Here is a 21263-nt window from a genome sequence, read left to right on the forward strand (position 1 = left end):
TTTTCTGGTGAAATGTTGCCCACTGCGTTTATTTTTTGCTGAAATGTTGCCCACTGCATTATTTTCTGCTGAAATGTTGCCCACTGCGTTTATTTTCTGCTGAAATGTTGCCCACTGCGTTTATTTTCTGCTGAAATGTGGCCCACTGCGTTTATTTTCTGGTGAAATGTGGTCCACTGCGTTTATTTTCTGCTGAAATGTGGCCCACTGCATTTATTTTCTGCTGAAATGTTGCCCACTGCGTTTATTTTCTGCTGAAATGTTGCCCACATCGCGTTATTTTCTGCAGAAAGGTTGCCCACTGCGTTATTTTCTGCTGAAATGTTGCCCACATTACGTTTATTTTCTTGTGTCTGGGGTAACTGTTGCTGCGTTTATTATTTAATGGTCATAGTTGGCTATATTTGCTGCTTTGGGGTTACGGTGGGTATACTAATAAATAGCATCACACAGTTTCTGCACACCCATGATGCGAATCCTCATTTCACCACATCATGGCGGAAACACTGCTGTCTTATGCCTCGCTGTTGCATCATTACATTAGCTCCGCCCACACAATGCTGCAACACCCCCCCTCCCCCCCCATTGGCACCAGTGTTGCCAACCACCCGTAAATTTACGGGCATTCCGTACATTTTGATACAAATTTAGCTGCCCATGAATGCCGTAAGGAATTCAGCAGCATCCATAAGGGCGGCCTCCCTGTGAGCAGGAGGGGAGCAGCGCAGAGAAGAGGGAGAGCTGTGGGATCAGCGGTGGGGAAGGGCGGATGTCTCCCCCCTTCCCTCACCTTGGGGCTCTCCCTCCCTCGTTCTCCCCTCCAGAACTAAGTGTTGTGCGGTGTTTGGCAGTGGGCGGAACTTACTTCCGTCTCGTTCCAAGCGCCGGAAGTTCTGGTGCCGTTGATCTGGTCTGGACCAGACCAGACTAGCGGCAAATCCATCCTGCATAGTTACATAGTTACATAGTTATTTTGGTTGAAAAAAGACATACGTCCATCGAGTTCAACCAGTATAAAGTACAACACCACCCTGCTCCCTCACATATCCCTGTTGATCCAGAGGAAGGCGAAAAAACCCTTACAAGGCATGGTCCAATTAGCCCCTAAAGGGAAAAATTCCTTCCCGACTCCAGATGGCAATCAGATAAAATCCCTGGATCAACATCATTAGGCATTACCTAGTAATTGTAGCCATGGATGTCTTTCAACGCAAGGAAAGCATCTAAGCCCCCTTTAAATGCAGGTATAGAGTTTGCCATAACGACTTCCTGTGGCAATGCATTCCACATCTTAATCACTCTAACTGTAAAGAACCCTTTCCTAAATAAATGGCTAAAACGTTTTTCCTCCATGCGCAGATCATGTCCTCTAGTCCTTTGAGAAGGCCTAGGGACAAAAAGCTCATCCGCCAAGCTATTATATTGCCCTCTGATGTATTTATACATGTTAATTAGATCCCCTCTAAGGCGCCTGCAACAAGACGGAGGTAAGTTCCGCCCACTGCCTGCCACCGCACAATACTTAGTTCTGGAGGGGAGAGCGAGGGAGGGAGAGCCCTAAGGTGAGGGAAGGGGGGGGGGAGATGGCCCCCCTTCCACACAGCTCTCCTTCTCTGCGCTGCTCCCCTCCTGCTGGGGCGACACCTGGCTACCTATTCTGGGGACATATACCCCTGCCTACATATACAGGGGACATATACCTCTGGCTAGTGGCTACATATACTGGGCACATATACCCCTGACTACATATACTGGGCACTTATACCGCTGTCTACATATACTGGTCACATATACCCCTGGCTACATATACTGGGCACATATACCCCTGGCTACATATACTGGGCACATATACCTCTGGCTACATATACTGGGGACATATACATCTGGCTACATATACTGGGCACATATACACCTGCCTACATATACTGGGCACATATACACCTGCCTACATATGCTGGGCACATATACACCTGCCTACATATACTGGGGACATATACCTCTGGCTACATATACTGGGCACATATTCCCCTGCCTACATATACTGGGGACATATACTCCTGCCTTCATATACTGGGCACATATTCCCTGCCTACATATACTGGGGACATATACCCCCAAATACATATACTGGCCACATATACCCCTGACTACATATACTGGCCACATATATCCCTGACTACATATACTGGCCACATATATCCCTGACTACATATACTGGGCACATATACTCCTGACTACATATACTGGGCACATATACCCCTGGCTACATATACTGGTCACATATACCCCTAACTACATATACTGGGCACATATACCCCTGGCTACATATTCTGGTCACATATACCTCTGGCTACATATGCTGGGGACATATACCCCCGAATACATATACTGGCCACATATACCCCTGACTACATATACTGGCCACATATACCCCTGACTACATATACTGGCCACATATACCCCTGACTACATATACTGGGCAAATATACCCCTGACTACATATACTGGGCACATATACCCCTGGCTACATATACTGGTCACATATACCCCTGACTACATATACTGGGCACATATCCCCTGGCTACATATACTGGTCACATATACCTCTGGCTACATATACTGAGGACATATACCCCTGAATACATATACTGGCCACATCTACCCCTGACTACATATACTGGCCACATATACCCCTGACTACATATACTGGCCACATATAGCCCTGACTACATATACTGGGCACATATACCCCTGACTACATATACTGGGCACATATACCCCTGGCTACATATACTGGTCATATATACCTCTGGCTACATATACTGGGGACATATACCCCTGCCTACATATGTATACTGGGCACATATACCCCTGCCTACATATACTGGGCACATATACCCCTGCCTACATATACTGGGAACATATACCCCTGGCTACATACAGTATACTGGGAACATATACCCCTGGCTACATATACTGGGGACATATACCCCTGCCTACATATACTGGGCACATATACCCCTGGCTACATATACTAGGCACATATACCCCTGGTTACATATACTAGGCACATATACCCCTGGCTACATATATTGGGCACATATACCCCTGCCTGCATATACTGGGCACATATACCCCTGCCTACATATACTGGGCACATATACCCCTGCCTACATATACTGGGCACATATACCCCTGGCTACATATACTGGGAACATATACCCCTGGCTACATATACTGGGGACATATACCCCTGCCTACATATACTGGGCACATATACCCCTGGCTACATATACTAGGCACATATACCCCTGGTTACATATACTAGGCACATATATCCCTGGCTACATATATTGGGCACATATACCCCTGCCTGCATATACTGGGCACATATACCCCTGGCTACCTGTTCTGGGGACATCTCTACCCTTGACTACCTGTTCTGGGGACATCTATACCTCTGGCCACCTATTTTGGGGACACCTATAGACCTGGGGCTACCTATTTTTGGGGAACCACTGCTGTCAGATTAAGTGTATTTTGGGAACTACTGCCAGATTATGTGTATGTTGGGGGAATCGTTGCTGCCAGATAACATCTATTTTTAGGGAACCACTGCCATATTATCTGTATTTTAACGTGGATTTTTGGTGAAATGCTGTAAGATTACAAGTATTTTAAGGAAAGGGGGGGGGGGGGCACTATGGCAGAGCTCAAACTTCCCCGGCAGACCTTTTACAGCACTTCTAAAATTATGTATATTTGGCCCCACCCATGACCACGCCCACATTCTGTTGCATGATCACACCCATTTTTCACCGTAGCGTGCTGCGCAGGGGATTTTGTCAGTTAAAACAATCTTTTGTCAGTAAATTTTTAGGTATTTGTCAGTAAAAAATAATGTGAAAGGTTGGCGACACTGATTGGCACTCAGTGGTAAATAAGTCGATGTTGGATCGCAGTTTTGGGCACTCGGCCTCTGAAAGGTTCGCCATCACTGATATAGATCATTTAGTTGTGATAAGTAGTGATAAAGTTATTGGGAATAGGAGGAGTGCTCAAAGGTTAAAATTGTTCTGGTCCATAAAGGAATAACCCCTCAGTTGTGAAGTGGTTAAAGAGGACCTCCATGCGGAAAATGAAAATCAGTCAGCGCTGCTGTAATGAAAAATTATATTTACCTCCGGAGTCTCGTCCCACGAAGCAGCCCCGAAGACCCCGCATCACTACACTTCCGCCGCTTGGCCCCACCTGCCCTCTCTCCTCTAAGAAAAAATGCCCGGCAATTTAATGCTGTAAATAGCTTGGATTTTTATTTTCTGCACGGAGGTCCTGATCGCAACGCAGCACTATTATGCTTGTGATCGCCCTAAGTACAAGGGACAGAGTCAATAAACCATATTGATAATAGGAGAGAAAAATAGAACATCAGTGCAGTGTGGAAGGGCAAGCGCTTCAGATAATTCACTGTGCACTGATCAGGCAGCAAAGGCCAAAGGGGGGGATTTCCTGTTCCAAATGCTTGCACAGTGCCTGGGTTTCCTCTCAGTGCCAGTGAGGGTGGAGCTTCTGGGAGACTGGGGATAGAGTTACATGTCATTTTACAGGCGGTGCTTAGCAGTGCTTTGGGAACATAATAAAAATATGATGATGTAATAAGATTTAGACCCTGTTCACACCGAAGTGGGAATCACGCGATTCCCGCTAACCACAAACCGCTAGCGTTTTAAAAAAATGCTAGTCCTATTCTAGTCTATGGCAGTGTTCTCACTGGCACGATCACAGGCATTTAGCGGATATTGCTAATCGCAAACGTGTTACCTGCAGCGGTTTGCTGGCGATTCTGGAGCAATCGCGATTAGCATGTATAGAACCGCTAATCGCGATCCCTCCCAAAACGCTAATTTCCCAGTGATTTTTCCATGTTTATTGTGGAAAAATCATGCCCGCAAAACATTAGCGGTAATCGCTAGCGTTCTCCGATTCCTAGTGTGAACAAGCCCTAAGGTAATGTTATGGTATAGTATCCATTTTAAAGTACTTTGCTCAGGGGAGCTCAGGGCGGAGTTTTGTGCCATATGGGGGGCAGGGCTCAGTGGCAGTTGGGGGGGTGGAGCTTCACACTGGTCCCATGCCCTTTGAAATATATTGAAAATAAATTTAATGTAATGTTATAAGTGTATAAATTGCTTAAAGGGAACCAGAGACAACCTATATTTAAAAAAAAGGAAAAGCTTTTATACATACCTGGGGCTTCCTCCAGCCCCATAAGCCTGGATCGCTCCCACGCCGCCGTCCTCCGCTGCCTCTATCGCCGGTACCGGGTCCCGTCACTTCCGGCAGACGCGGCCAATTTTCCGCATGAACAGGGGCTCCCTCCATATCCTTACGCATGCGCCTGCGTAGTATGGAGGTGCATGCGAAAGTATATGGAGGGAGCCCCTGTTATGCGGAAAATTGGCCGCGTCCGCCGGCAGTTACGCACTATGCTTACGTCGACTAGCCCGACTGGCCGAAAGTATGGGACCCGGTACCGCCGGATAGAGGAAGCGGAGGATGGCGGCGTGGGAGCGATCCAGGCTTATGGGGCTGGAGTAAGCCCCAGGTATGTATAACATTTTTTTTTACAACAGCTCTGGTTCTCTTTAAAGTACTTTGGCCAGGGGAGCTGGTGCAGTTTCATGTGGGTGGGGCGGGGCTTAGCTGTGGTCAGGGCGGGGCTTCACGCTGATCCCAGCTCCCTTTTATATAATCTTAAAATTAATTTGATATAATGTTATGTATTAATGTAATGCTATGGTACAGTATATGTGTATATATTATATAAAGTGCCTTGGCCAGGGAATCTGGGTGTGGAGTTTCATGCCATTTGGGGCAGGGCCTGGTGACAGTTTGGGGGCGTGGCTGCACATAGATCCCGTGCTCTTTCAAATAAATTGATAAGAAAATGAATGTAATGTCATGGTGTAATATATATATATATATATATATATATATATATATATATGTATGTATATATATATATATATATATATATGTGTATATATATATATATACTAGCTGATTGCCCGGCGTTGCCCGGGTATGTATTTGGCTAGTGTTGGCTCCGCCCACTTTTTCTAACCCTAACACACAATTACTCAATGACCAAGTTTGTGAGCTTTGCGGTCTTTGGAAACAATAATTTGCATTGAAATGAAAAAAATCTGATTGGCTGTTTGTGGCTCCACCCCTTTTCTGAATTTGAACCCCAGTCACCCAATGACCAACTGTAGCAGGTTTGAGGCCTGTGCCATTAACAGTGCAAGAATGGCAGCAATTAAATATTCCCCTTGAGAAGCAATAGGTGAAGTTTGATTCACTTTTGTAGGCTCCACCCACTTTTCTGAATATTTAACCCAGTCACCCAGTGACCAACTGTGCAAAGTTTGAGAACCCTACCATTAACAGTGTAAGTATGGCTGCAGTTTACATTTTCCCAGTGAAATTTGCATTTGTCTCCACCCACTAATGACGTGGAACTGCCTGTGTATGTATTTGACCGGTTTTGGCTCCACCCACTTTTTCTAACCCTAATGCACGAACACTCAATGACCAAGTTTGTGAACTTCGGGGTCTTTGGCATCAATAATTTGTATATTCCCATAGAAATTAAACAAATCAGATTGGCTGTCTGTGGCTGCACTCCTCTCCAACATTTGAACCCCAGTCACCCAATGACCAACTATAGCAGGTTTGAGGCATCTGCTACAGCCCCGTTTCTATGGGTGTGTGATACGTGCAATCGCCCGGGGTGCTTTATTGTGCGGCAGGAGGGGGGGCGCCGGAGCGGGGGAACGGACATAATAGTTATAACTCACCTTCTTCATCCGTTCCCCGCAGTTTCAATATCTTTCCTCTCCCGGCGTCCGTCGCCTGGTAACAGCGCCCCCTGTGATGACATACCGCATGTCATCACAGGAAGCACTGTGACTAATGAGATAGATGCCGGGAAAGGAAGGACATTGAAGCAGCGCGGGTTCGGCGGAAGCAGGTGAGTTATTACTATTATGTTCGCTCCCCCCGCTCCTGCGCCCAACTCATACCGCCCATACCAACTAACCTAAACTGTGGGAACCTGCCTAACTAACCTAAACTGCAGGAACCTACCTATTTATCCTACACTGCAGGAACCTACCTACCTAACTAACCTATACTGCGGGAACCTACCTAACTAACCTATACTGCGGGAACCTACCTAACTAACCTATACTGCGGGAACCTACCTAACTAACCTATACTGCGGGAACCTACCTAACTAACCTATACTGCGGGAACCTACCTAGCCAAGCTATACTGTAGGAACCTACCTAACTATCCTATACTGCGGGAACCTACCTAACTAACCTATACTGCGGGAACCTACCTAACTAACCTATACTGCGGGAACCTACCTAACTAACCTATACTGCGAGAACCTACCTAGCCAAGCTATACTGTGGGAACCTACCTAACTATCCTATACTGCGGGAACTTACCTAACTAACCTATACTGCGGGAACCTACCTAACTAACCTATACTGCGGGAACCTACCTAGCCAAGCTATACTGCGGGAACCTACCTAACTATCCTAAACTGCAGGAACCTACCTATCTAACCCATACTGGGGGGACCTACCTATCTAACCTATACTGGGGGAACCTACCTATTGAACCTATACTGGGGGAACCTACCGATCTAACCCATACTGGGGGAACCTACCTATCGAACCTATACTGCGGGAACCTACCTATCTAACCTATACTGCGGGCACCTACCTATCTAAACTATACTGGGGGCACCTACCTATCTAACCCACACTGGTGGCAACTATACGGGCTACCCTATACTGGAGGCACCAACGTAGATAACCTATAAAGCAGGCACCTACCTATCTAACCTACACTGGGGGCAACTATGCAGGCTACCCTATACTGGAGGCACCTACGTAGCTAACCTGTTCAACCTGTACTGCGGGCACCTATGCCTGGCTCCATGGGGGTGGGGTGGGGGGCGATTTTTACACCCTTGCCCTGGGTGAAATTTAGCCTAGAAACTGCTCTGATCTGCTAATACCAGTGTAAAAATGGCAGCAATTTAAATATTCCTTTTGAAAATCAACAGGTGAATTTTGACTATTTTGGCTATTTTGGCTATTATAGGCTCCACCCACTTCCCTGAATATTAATCTCAGTCACCCAGTGACCATCTTGGCAAAGTTTGAGATCCCTGCCATTAACAGTGAAGAAGGGCTGCAGTTTACATTTTCCCATTGAAATTTGTTTTTGGCTCCGCCCACTTTTTGTAAACTGGACACACAGTCACTCAATGACCATGTTTGTGAGCTTTGGGTCCTTGGCATCAATAATTTGTATTTTCCCAGTGAAATGAAACATCTGATTGGCTGTTTGTGGTTCTATCACAGGCATGGGCAAACTTGGCCCTCCAGCTGTTAAGGAACTACAAATCCCACAATGCATTTGCCTTTATGAGTCATGACTGTGGCTGTCAGACTCCTGCAATGCATTGTGGGACTTGTAGTTCCTCAACAGCTGGAGGGCCAAGTTTGCCCATGCCTCCTCTATCCCCTTTTCTGAATTTGAACCCCAGTGACCCAATGATCAACTGTACCAGGTTTGAGGCTTGTGCCATTAACAGTGCAAGAATGGCAGCAATTTTAATATTCCCTTTGAAAATCAACAGGTGAATTTTGATTTTTTTTTAGGCTCCACCCACTTTTCTGTATAATAATCTGTGCCATTAACAGTGCAAGAATGGCAGCAATGTAAATATTCCCCTTGAAAATCAAAAGATGAATTTTGATTGGCTGCTGTACACTCCACCCACTTTCCTAAATATTAATCCTAGTGACCCAGTGGCCAACTGTGTCAAGTTTGAGAACCCTGCCAATAACAGAATGGCTGAAATCAATCTAACAAATCTGATTGGCTGTTTGTGGCTCCACCGCCTTTAGTGAATTTGGTCCCCAGTCACCCAATTACTGACTGTATCAGGTTTGAGGCCTCTGCCATTAACAGTGTAAGAATGGTAGCAATGTAAATATTCCCCATGAAAATCAATAGCTGAATTTTGATTGGCTGTTGTAGGCTCCACCCACATTTCTGAATAATAATCCCAGGCACCCAGTGGCCAATTGTATCAAGTTTGGGAACCCTGCCATGTAAAAAATTAAGTTTCTGGCACCGCCCACTTTTTGTAACCTTGACATATAGTCACTCAATTACCAAGTTTATCAGCTTTGGGATCCTTGGTATCAATACTTTGTATATCTGATTGGCTGTTTGTGGCTCCGCCCCTTTCTGAATTTGAACCCCAGTCACCCAGTGCCCAGCTGTACCAGGTTTGAGGCATCTGCTATTAACAGTATAAGAATGGTTGCAGTTTAAATATTCCCTTTGACAATCAAAAGTTGAATTTTGATTGGCTGTTGTAGGCTCTACCCACTTCCCAAAATCTTAATCACATTCACTCAATGACCAACTGTGCAAAGTTTGACAACCCTGCCATTAACAGTGTAAGAATGGCTGCAGTTTATATTTTCCCAGTAAAATGTGTTTTTGGCTCCACCCACTTTGTGTAACCTTGTCACACAGTCACTCAATGACCAATTTTGTGAGCTTTCAGGTTCCTGGCATCAAAATTGTGTGAATGGAAGCAGTTTATCCAGCAAAGAAATCTGATTGGCTGTTTGTGGCCCCGCCCCTTTAGTGAATTTGGACCCCAGTCACCTAATGACTGACTGCAGCAAGTCTGAAGCCTCTGCCATAAACAGTGTAAGAATGGCAGCAGTTTAAATATTCCCCTTTAAACGCAATAGGTGAATTTTGATTGGCTGTTGTAGGCTCCACCCACTTTCCAAAATCTTAATCTTATTCACCCAGTGGCGAAGTGTGGCAAGTTTGAGAACCCTGCGATTAACAGTGTAAGAATGGCTGCATTTTTTCCCATTTAAAAGGAATGGCTGAATTTTGATTGGCTGTTTTATGCTCCACCCGCTTTTCCTGGATTTGTAACCTCGGTCACCAAGTGACCAACTGTGCCAAGTGTGGGGACTCTGGCTTGATTACTGTGAGAATGGCAGCCTTTTACATTTTTTCCATTGACTTGAATGGGTGGAATCTGATTTGCTGTTTGTAGCTCCGCCCAGGTGGGCAGGGGGGCCGCGAGACCCCCAGAACCTATCATCCCAGGTAGTAAGGAACCTGTATACCAAGTTTCGTTCAAATCGGTCAAGGGGTTTTCGAGTGATCGCGGCACATACACACACACACACATACACACACACACACACACATACATCCGATTTTATATATATAGATATATATATATATTACTTTGGCCAGGGGGGGCTGGTTGCACAGCTCCCATCACGTCACAACCTCGAGGCATCAGCGTGACGTCATAGTGGAGCAGCTGCTTCCTGTAAACAAGCCTCCGCGGACACACTAGCGGAGACAGGTGAAGGAGCTGGACGTGTCTGTGGCTGCGGAGGGGACATCTCTGAGCAGCAGCCAGCGGCATCATGGAGCAGCCAGGAGCCCGCATATCAGCAGAGAGGAGGCATTAGCTGTGCCGGAGCGCCCCCTGCTGGACCTGATAAGTAACCTAATTAAATATCGGGGAGGCAATTGAGTTATGATGAGCAGCGAACGGATATTAATACTGCCTTATGGGAAATTCCGTACATAAGGCTGCTGAACACAAGGGAATAGGGCGGCTGCATGCAGAGCTGCACAGCAACAGGGAACTGCTGAAAATTACAGCTAAATGTCCCATCCATACTATAGCAAATTCTAAAGTCTGGGCCTGGGGAGCTGTGGGCGGGGTCTTGTGTCGTTAGGGGGGCGGGTCTTAAATGCGGTTTGGGGCGGGGCTTCAAAGTGGTCTTAGAGCGCTTACAAATAGATTGAAAATAAACAATGTAATGTTATGGTAAATCTGTTTATATGACATAAAGAACTTTGGCTGGGGGTGGAGTTTTGTGTTGTGGGGCGGGGCTTAATGACAGTTTGGGGGCGGAGCTTTACACTGATCGCAGTGTCCTATCACGTCACAAGCTCGAGGCATCTGCGTGACGTCATAGTGGAGCAGCTGCTGCCTGTAAACAAACCCCCGCTGACGCACTAGCGGGGACAGGTGAAGGAGATGCACGTGTCTTTAGCTCGAGCGGAGGGGACAATCTCTGAGCAGCAGCAGCCAGCGGCATCACGGAGCAACCAGGAGCCCGCATAACAGCAGAGAGGATGCATTAGCTGTGCCGGAGCGCCCCCTGCTGGACCTGATAAGTAACATTACTGTAATAATGTCTTCTAGTATTCCCTGGAGTTAGAAATAGGTATCGGGGAGGCAATTGAGTTATAAGCAGTGACCGGATATTTTCAGTCTTATTTCTGCCTTATGGGGAATTCCGTACATAAGGCTGCTGAACACAAGGGAATAGGGCGGCTGCATGCAGAGCTGCACAGCAACAGGGAACTGCTGAAAATTACAGCTAATAAATGTCACATACATACTATACACAATATTAAAGTCATTTGGCCAGGGAAGCTGGGGGCGGAGGTTCGTGTCGGTTTAGGGGCGGTGCTTAGTGGTGGTTTGGGGCGGGGCTTCACACTGGTCTTGGAGCCCTTTCAAATAGATTGAAAATAAACTGCATGTAACTGCTGAAAATGACAACAAAATGTCCAGTACATATTATAGGGAGTTTAATCAGGGAAAAAAAAGTGACAGTTCATTACATCAGTAATTGCTAGGTAGAAACCACGGTAACTGTAAAGGTGGCCACACACCATACAATTAAAAGATCCAGTTTTTCACCAATTCGATAATTACGATTGGTTGTCTTGAAAAATTGAGAGCTTTTCTTTGTTTTCGATCTATAAATGTGATTGGAATTCCCGGGCTGTTTTTTTCCAGTTTTCGGAAATTGGACATGTTGGAAATTTCAGAGTAACTTTATCAAGAATTGTATGGTGTGTGATAGATTGTCAATTACTTGATGTAAAGTTCCAATCAATTTTTTCTGAGCTTTCAATTATTTTATTCGTGATTAGTGATGGGCCGAACAGTTCGCCTGGCGAACCTCTCTGCGCATGAGCGTGACGTCACTCATGACATCACGCACATGCGCAGAGAGTGCCCGGCAACAGGACCGCGATCTAGGACGCGCTCCGCCGGTCAGCGCAGGCGTACTACTCCGGGTCATTGCGACCCGGAAGTAGTAAGAGGCCCATGGATTTAGAGATGTTCGCCGGCGAACGGTTCGGGAACCGTTCGCCACATCTCTATTCGTGATTGGGTAAAAATTTAATAGGTGTGTGGTACATTGAATCAGTCAGAAAAATTGATTACTATTCTTGAATTAAACAGATATTTTAAAAATTATATGGTGTGTGGTCACCTTGAAAGAGTTCTCCGGTATATTTTAAAAAGCTAGAACTGACACTTACCTGGTGCTTCTATCGCCCCCTGCAGCTGTAATGTCTCGCGCCGTCCTCCTCGGATGCTCCATTCCTCACCGCGGTAACCTGCTAATCATTCATCTAACTAGACGAATAGAACTGCCGCTGCGCGTCTGTACTATACAGTACTGTAATGCAGTACTATACTGCACCTGCGCAGTAAGCTCCCGATGACATGCGCAGGAGCGAGCATGCAGCCGCAGTTCTATTCATCTAGTTATATGAACAATTAGCAGGTTACCAGCAGCGGAAAACGGAGCATCGGAGGAGGACGGCGCAAGACATTACTACTGCAGGGGGCCGATAGAAGCCCCAGGTAAGTGTCAGTTTTAGCTTTATAAAAGACACCGGAGAACTCCTTTAAGAAATGCTGCTAAAGTTGAATTTAGAGCTCATCTCTCTACTCTAGTAAAGTTGGAATGGAATTAGTGCAGACTGAACTTTGTACAGTGCTAATCCAATGACAGGGTTAATAATTGAATAAACATTGGATGTGTTTACCAGGCTTTAGGCCAGGTTATAATGAATCAGTTGCTGTCAGCAACGGACAACTGATGTGCAGCACAGCTGAAGGAATTGTCCATGTTTCTCTATGGCTATGTAAACAGTGGTGCGTTGTGGTGCGGCCGCATTGTGATGCAGCTTTCCGCAATGCACCACCTATGCAGCGTTCACGGTGTGGCCGGTGGAGTTTAATGGCATGCTATGCAGTGTGTTACCGCAAAATGCACAGTGACACTGAAGCATACATTTTATTGGCTGTATGCTTCACTGTAAGCAACTCAGTGCAGGAATAATGTGTGGAGCGACTTTCCCATTACATTGCGTTCCTAGCCACTGGCCCTGTTCGCAGCAGTGCAGTGTAACAGCTGCTTTGTCTTGCAGCTTACCGCACTGCAATGCACTACCTATGCGACGTTCACAGTGTGGCGGGAGGGTTGCAGCATAGCAGGTTGCAGTATGGTAAGGCACACATTTCCTGCTTCCGGCGCACCTTCCCCCCAGATCCCCCCCAATTTTACTGTGGATTTTGGCAGTGAAGTGAACTCACCTGTCTATCCAACACACTCCTCCTACAGTCCATCGGTCCATCTGCTCCCAGCTTAATCCCTATTGGCAGCCTTTTTTGTGGCATGTTATTATGAATTAACATGCCACCAGGTCACAGAGAAGAGGTGCCCTTGCAAGGATGAAAATCAGGGTGCACAGACTGGTGAAGCAGCGTGCCAGCCAGACCAGTGAGTTTGCTCTGCAGCTAACTCAAGGGCCCAGGGGGAGATTTGTGAGAAACAAAGGCTCCCCCAATGCAGCTTCCCGGTGGGTGGGGATGGGTGTCAGGAAAGACCCATCGTAGTTAGGATTGCAGGACGATTACCTTTTGGGAGAAGTTGATCATGTAACGTCATTTTGTGATATGGGTAAATATTTCTGCCTAAAAGTTATTTATTTTTGGGGACACAACAGTTTAGTCATTTGATTTGGAGGGAGTACTGATGTTTTTCAGGAAACCTGCTCCCTGTTATTTGAGGAAGATTATTATTATTGATTTATAAAGCACTAACATATTTTGTGGTGCTACCTTGGAGATACTACCTAAGGGCCCTTTTCCACTAGCGCGTTTGCGCTAGCTGAATCGAAAAATCGCAAACCGCTAGCGATTTTGCAATCGCTAGGGTTTGCTAAATAACATAGGAATCGCGGTAGGTTATTTCCACTACCGCGATTCATTTTATTTGCCGCGATTTTGCTATGCAGTACAGTGCATAGCAAAATCGTGAACGCAATCGCAGGAGGTTTCCTGCACTTTTGCGATTCAGCAATCGCTAGCGTTCAGCGTGAACGCTAGCGACTGCTAGTGGAAAAGGGCCCTAAGGGTTCGTTCACATTGGGACTTGCAGCGCATTAGATTTTTAACTTAATGTACTATTTTTTATGCTGCAACTCATATACCTACATTGCTGGTGCCAAAGCTATAATGTACCAGGGCACCTTTTGTTTTTTTATATGATATATATAAGGTTTTGTCAAGTTTAAAGAAAAATATTTTATGTATACTGTATAAGTGTCTTTGTTTAGGTTCATACAATGGCATAAATCGCTAGCCTCCACCACCCCTGCTGTGGTAGGGAGTCCCAGCAGCTGGGCGTGGGCTCGGGTTGGGGCTGGGGGAGGTTCTGTACCTAGTGTAAATATGCAGAAAGCGCAGCGGAAGCTTTATTATACATTACCTGCTCCCATCGATTGCATCTCCTTCACTTCCTGGTTATGTAGCAAGTGCCATGATGGTAGCTAATCACTATTTGTGGACCGAAGTCTTGGTAACTAACCAGGAAGTAAAGGAGATGCAATCGCCAGGAGCAGGTAATATAGAAGGCTTCCTTCCACTGCACTTTCTGCATTCTTACATTGGTCACAAGACTGGGCCAGGGGGGGGGGGGGGGAGCTGTTTGGCGACTGATCTCTGCAGGGGGTACAGCTAACGATAGTTATGCCTCTGGTTGCAAACATTTACCACATAATGGCTGTGCTGTCACTACAGTTTCTCTGTATATAGTTTGATACTGTTAAAGTCAACCTAAAATGGGTAATGCAATTAAAGGGATACTGTAGGGGGGTCAGGGGAAAATGAGTTGAACTTACCCGGGACTTCTCATGGTCCCCCGCAGACATTCTGTGCCTGCGCAGCCACTCACGGATGCTCCGGCCCCGCCTCCGGTTCACTTCTGGAATTTCAGACCTTAAAGTCTGAAAACCACTGCGCCTGCATTGCCATGTCCTTGATCCCGCTGATGTCACCAGGAGCGTAATGCACAGGCGCAGACTGTACTGGGCCTGCACAGTACGCTCCTGGTGACATCAGCGGGAGCGAGGACACAACAACGCAGGCGCAGTGGTTTTCAGACTTTAAAGTCTGAAATTCCAGAAGTGAACCGGAGGCGGGGCTGCAGCATCAGTGAGTGACTGCGCAGGCACAGAATGTCTGCGGGGGACCATCAGAAGCCCTGGGTAAGTTCAACTCATTTTCCCCCAACCCTCCTACAGTATCCCTTTAAAGTAAACCTCCTTGTAACATAACATACAGTAGAATTGGCAATAGAATGGGTTAAATAACTAACCCGTTCGCCGGGAAATAGACATTATCCTTAAACCCCTACCCTGTTGGCAAAACTGCCAGGTCTTTTTTTGCCCAAAACCTCTTTGAAGAAGTCTGGAGTTCTGTAGCCACCCCCACTTGTTTTAAAAGGGCCTGTCCCCAGCTCGGAGGCCCCTATCAGTTAATTTTGTTATATCAGTTCCTTCATCTGTATTCACTTTCCTTGGTTCAAAAACAGTTGGGGGCACTTAATCACTTTCCGGCCGCTCGAAGCCAATTGGCGTGGACGCGGCGGCAGCCCCAGGACCTGGGGTGGTGTTTTGCAGAAGATTGCACATGCATGCGCAATCTGTCATCAGTCTGCCAGCGGCGATTGCCATCTATTTACAATGTACAGCGCTGCAGTCTAAGGCAGTGCTGTACTTGGGACAGCCATATGACACGGCTGTCCCCTGAGGAGGCACAGGAGCGATCGGCTGTTATAGGCTGATGCCTATAACAGCCAATTTCAGTGATTGGCTGGCTGGGGGAGGGAGGGATGGGAATTAAAGGGAACCTAAACTGAGAAGGGTATGGATTTTTTCCTTTTAAAATAATACCAGTTGCCTGACCCTCCTGCTGATCCTGTGTCTCTAATACTTTTAGCCACAGCCCCTCAATAAGCATGCAGATCAGGCGCTCTGATTGAAGTCTGGATTAGCTGCCTACTTGTTTCAGTGTGTGATTCAGCCACTACTGCAGCCAATGAGATCAGCAGGACTGCCAGGCAACTGGTATTGTTTAAAAGGAAACATCCATATCCCTCTCAGTTAAGGTTCCTTTAACCTCCTGAGCGGTCTGGACGAGCTCAGCTCGTCCATCACCGCTGGAGGCTGCCGCTCAGGCCCTGCTGGGCCGATTTTTATCAAATAAAGTGCAGCACACGCAGCCGGCACTTTGCCAGCCGCGTGTGCTGCCTGATCGCCGCCGCTCTGCGGCGATTCGCCGTGAGCAGCGGCGAAAGAGGGCCCCCCTAGCCGCCTGAGCCCTGCGCAGCCGGAACAAAAAGTTCCGGCCAGCGCTAAGGGCTGGATCGGAGGCGGCTGACGTCAGGACGTCGGCTGACGTCGATGACGTCACTCCGCTCGTCGCTATGGCGACGATATAAGCAAAACAAGGAAGGCCGCTCATTGCGGCCTTCCTTGTTTATTCTGGGCGCCGGAGGCGATCGGAAGATCGCCTCCGGAGCGCCCTCTAGTGGGCTTTCATGCAGCCAACTTTCAGTTGGCTGCATGAAATAGTTTTTTTTTTATTTAAAAAAAACCCTCCCGCAGCCACCCTGGCGATTTAATCAGAACGCCAGGGTGGCCCCCTGTGTCCTCTCCTTTGTGTCTCCTTGTCTTCCCCTGTGTCCTCCAGTTTGTCCCCCTGTATCCTCCTTTTTGTCCCCCAGTGTCCTAGTTTGTGCTCCCGAGTCCTAGTCTATTTGCCCCTGTCCAAGTTTGTTCCCCCGAGTCCTAGATTGTCCCCCTGTATCCTATTTTGTCCCCGATTCCTCTTTCTCCCATGTGCCCTCGTTTGCCCCTCTGTGTCATTTTTGTTCTCCTTTTGTGCCCGTTTTTCTTCCTCCATACCCCTTTGTACCCCATTTGCCCTACTCCGTTCCCCACTACGTCCTTCTTTGTGTCCATCTCGGCCTTTTCTGTGCATTGCTAAAAGCAGCAGCAACACATCTCACCTGATCCATCGGCTCCCGTGACGACCAGAGACCTCTCATAGCTCTGTTCAAAAGCCAAGGATTGCCTGGATATCTGTTTACACTCTTACGCTCTTTGCCTCTCCTTTTCCCTCTAGTTCACTCAAATCTATAAGCAAATGTCAGTTATCTTTTTTTTAGCTCACATTGTGGACCTATTATGTGCCAAGTATTTGTACAGCTACAATAGTCTGTCTTAATGAATGTTACATGGTTTGTCTTTTTCTATATTATGTTTAACATACTCACCATCTTGTGGTCTGGCATCCCGAGGTTAGGAGCATGACAGCAGGCTAACAATGTTATTTTGACTTTTTTTCAGCAAGTGATGCCCTAATGTGTTACAACCTGTGCACAACTGCCAACCAATTTTATTACAGCTCACAGTGTGTTACTCTTAAGTGCAAAGAAATTGTACATCGGTCAATGTATATGTTACTACATGATACATGGTTTATCTTTTCCTGTTCTATTATGTTTGACATTTTCATTTTAATCTTGCGGGGTTTTTTTCAGCATGTGATGCCATAAGGCATTACATACAGTGCACAAGAACCATGGATTTAGGAGAGGCATGGCTATGGCTATTGGGGAGAAAGAGGAGGCCATAGGTCAGTGATGGCTAACATTGGCACTCCAGCTGTGGTGGAACTACAAGTCCCATCAGGCATTGCGATGCTCTGACAGATCTAATCATAACTCGGGGAGGCAGAGGTATGATGGAATTAGTAGTTTTCTGACAGTTGGTGAGCCAAGGTTATCCATCACTGTCATAGGTTGTGGGGGAGGAAGTTTAAAACTTTAAAAGATGTCTTTTTTTGTTTTCTGTTGGTCATACTCACTGCCTTGTGGTCCGGTGCTCCTATTTAGGAGTGCAACGGGCTGATGGTTCAATTTCAGTGTGTGTTTCCATAAGGATCAGTACACTCTATTCGCAGATTCCAACTATGTTTTACAGCTCACATTGTTGGCCTGTGATATGTAATGCATTTGTGTGTCTGTCATTGTTTGTCTTTATGCAAGTTAAATGGTTTGAATTATTTTTTTTTGGTGTTTCATGGTTGTCATATTCACCGACTTGTGGTCCGGCGCCCTTTGATTAGGACGCAACTTGGCTGATGGGATGATTAAATTTCAGTGTGTGATGCCATAAGGATTGGTAATCTCTATTCGCAGATGCCACCCAACTATTTTTTGCAGCTCACTTTGTGGGCCTTTTTTTATGTGTAAAGTATTTGTATATCTGTGATTGTTTGTCCTATGCATGTTACATGGTTTGTCTTTTTGTTATATGTTTGTCATTCTCACCATCTCGTGGTCCGGCGCTCCTTGTTTAGGAGCCCGACGGGCTGTTAGTGTAATCTTACTTGTTTTTTTTAGCGTGTGATGCCATAAGGCATTACATACAGTGCGCAAGAACCATGGATTTAGGAGAGGAATGGCTATGGCTATTGGGGAGGAGGAGGCGATAGGTCAGTGATGGCTAACCTTGACACTCCAGTTGTGGTGGAACTACAAGTCCCATCAGGCATTGCAATACTCTGACAGCTTTAAGCATAACTTGGGTAGGCAGAGGTATGATGGGATTTGTAGTTTTCTGACAGTTGGAGTACCAAGGTTCGCCATCACTGCCATAGGTTGTGGAAGAGGAAGTTTAAAACTTTAAAAGATGTCTTTTTATTTGTTTTCTTTTGGTCATACTTACTGCCTTGTGGTCCGGCGCTCCTATTTAGGAGTGCAACGGGCTGATGGTTTATTTTAGTGTGTGTTTCCATAAGGATCAGTACTCTCTATTCGCAGATTCCAACTAGGTTTTACAGCTCCCATTGTTGGCCTGTGATATGTAAAGTATATGTATGTCTGTCATTGTTTGTACTTATGCAAGTTAAATGGTTTGTATTTTTTTTTTTTTGGGGTGTTTCATGGTTGTCATATTCACTGACTTGTGGTCCGGCGCCCTTTGATTAGGACGCAACGGGCTGATGGGCTGATTTAATTTCAGTGTGTGATGCCATAAGGATTGGTACTCTCTATTCGCAGATGCCATCCAACTATTTTTTACAGCTCACTTTGTGGGCCTTTTTATGTGTAAAGTATTTGTATATCTGTGATTGTTTGTCTTATTCATGTGATATAATGTATCTTTTTGTTATATGTCTATCATTCTCACCATCTTGTGGTCCGGTGCTCCTTTTTTAGGAGCACAACGGGCTGATAGTGTTATCTTACTTGTTTTTTTTAGCGTGTGATGCCATAAGGCATTACACACAGTGCGCAAGAACCATGGATTTAGGAGAGGAATGGCTATGGCTATTGGGGAGGAGGAGGCCATAGGTCAGTGATGGCTAACCTTGACACTCCAGTTGTGGTGGAACTACAAGTCCCATTAGGCATTTCAATGCTCTGACAGCTTTAAACATAACTCAGGGAGGCAGAGGTATGATGGGATTTGTAGTTTGCTGACAGTTGGAGTACCAAGGTTAGCCATCACTACCATAGGTTGTGGAAGAGTAAGTTTACCACTTTAAAAGGTGTCTTTTTATTTGTTTTCTTTTGGCCATACTTACTGCCTTGTGGTCCGGCGCTCCTATTTAGGAGTGCAACGGGCTGATGGTTTAATTTCAGTGTGTGTTTCCAAAAGGATTAGTACTCTCTATTCACAGATTCCAACTAGGTTTTACAGCTCACATTGTTGGCCTGTGATATGTAATGCATTTGTGTGTCTGTCATTGTTTGTCTTTATGCAAGTTAACTTAAATGTTTTAAATCTTGTTTGGGGTGTTTCATGTTTGTCATATTCACTGACTTGTGGTCCGGCGCCCTTTGATTAGGACGCAACGGGCTGATGGGCTGATTCAATTTCAGTGTGTGATGCCATAAGGATTGGTACTCTCTATTCACAGATGTAACCCAACTATTTTTTTACAGCTCACTTTGTGGGCCTTTTTATGTGTAAAGTATTTATATATTTGTGATTGTTTGTCTTATTCATGTGATATAATTTAACTTTTTGTTATATGTTTGTCATTCTCACCATCTTGTGGTCCGGCGCTCCTTTTTTAGGAGCCCGACGTGCTGATAGTGTTATCTTACTTGTTTTTTTTAGCGTGTGATGCCATAAGGCATTACATACAGTGCGCAAGAACCATGGATTTAGGAGAGGAATGGCTATGGCTATTGGGGAGGAGGAGGCGATAGGTCAGTGATGGCTAACCTTGACACTCCAGTTGTGGTGGAACTACAAGTCCCATCAGGCATTGCAATACTCTGACAGCTTTAAGCATAACTTGGGTAGGCAGAAGTATGATGGGATTTGTAGTTTTCTGACAGTTGGAGTACCAAGGTTAGCCATCACTGCCATAGGTTGTGGAAGAGGAAGTTTAAAACTTTAAAAGATGTCTTTTTATTTGTTTTCTTTTGGTCATACTTACTGCCTTGTGGTCCGGCGCTCCTATTTAGGAGTGCAACGGGCTGATGGTTTAATTTTAGTGTGTGTTTCCATAAGGATCAGTACTCTCTATTCGCAGATTCCAACTAGGTTTTACAGCTCCCATTGTTGGCCTGTGATATGTAAAGTATATGCATGTCTGTCATTGTTTGTATTTATGCAAGTTAAATGGTTTTTTTTTTTTTTTTGGGGGGGTGTTTCATGGTTGTCATATTCACTGACTTGTGGTCCGGCGCCCTTTGATTAGGACGCAACGGGCTGATGGGCTGATTTAATTTCAGTGTGTGATGCCATAAGGATTGGTACTCTCTATTCGCAGATGCCATCCAACTATTTTTTACAGCTCACTTTGTGGGCCTTTTTATGTGTAAAGTATTTGTATATCTGTGATTGTTTGTCTTATTCATGTGATATAATGTATCTTTTTGTTATATGTTTGTCATTCTCACCATCTTGTGGTCCGGTGCTCCTTTTTTAGGAGCACA

Source organism: Hyperolius riggenbachi, chromosome 6 (genome assembly GCF_040937935.1).
Source record: "Hyperolius riggenbachi isolate aHypRig1 chromosome 6, aHypRig1.pri, whole genome shotgun sequence".
NCBI lineage: Eukaryota > Metazoa > Chordata > Amphibia > Anura > Hyperoliidae > Hyperolius > Hyperolius riggenbachi.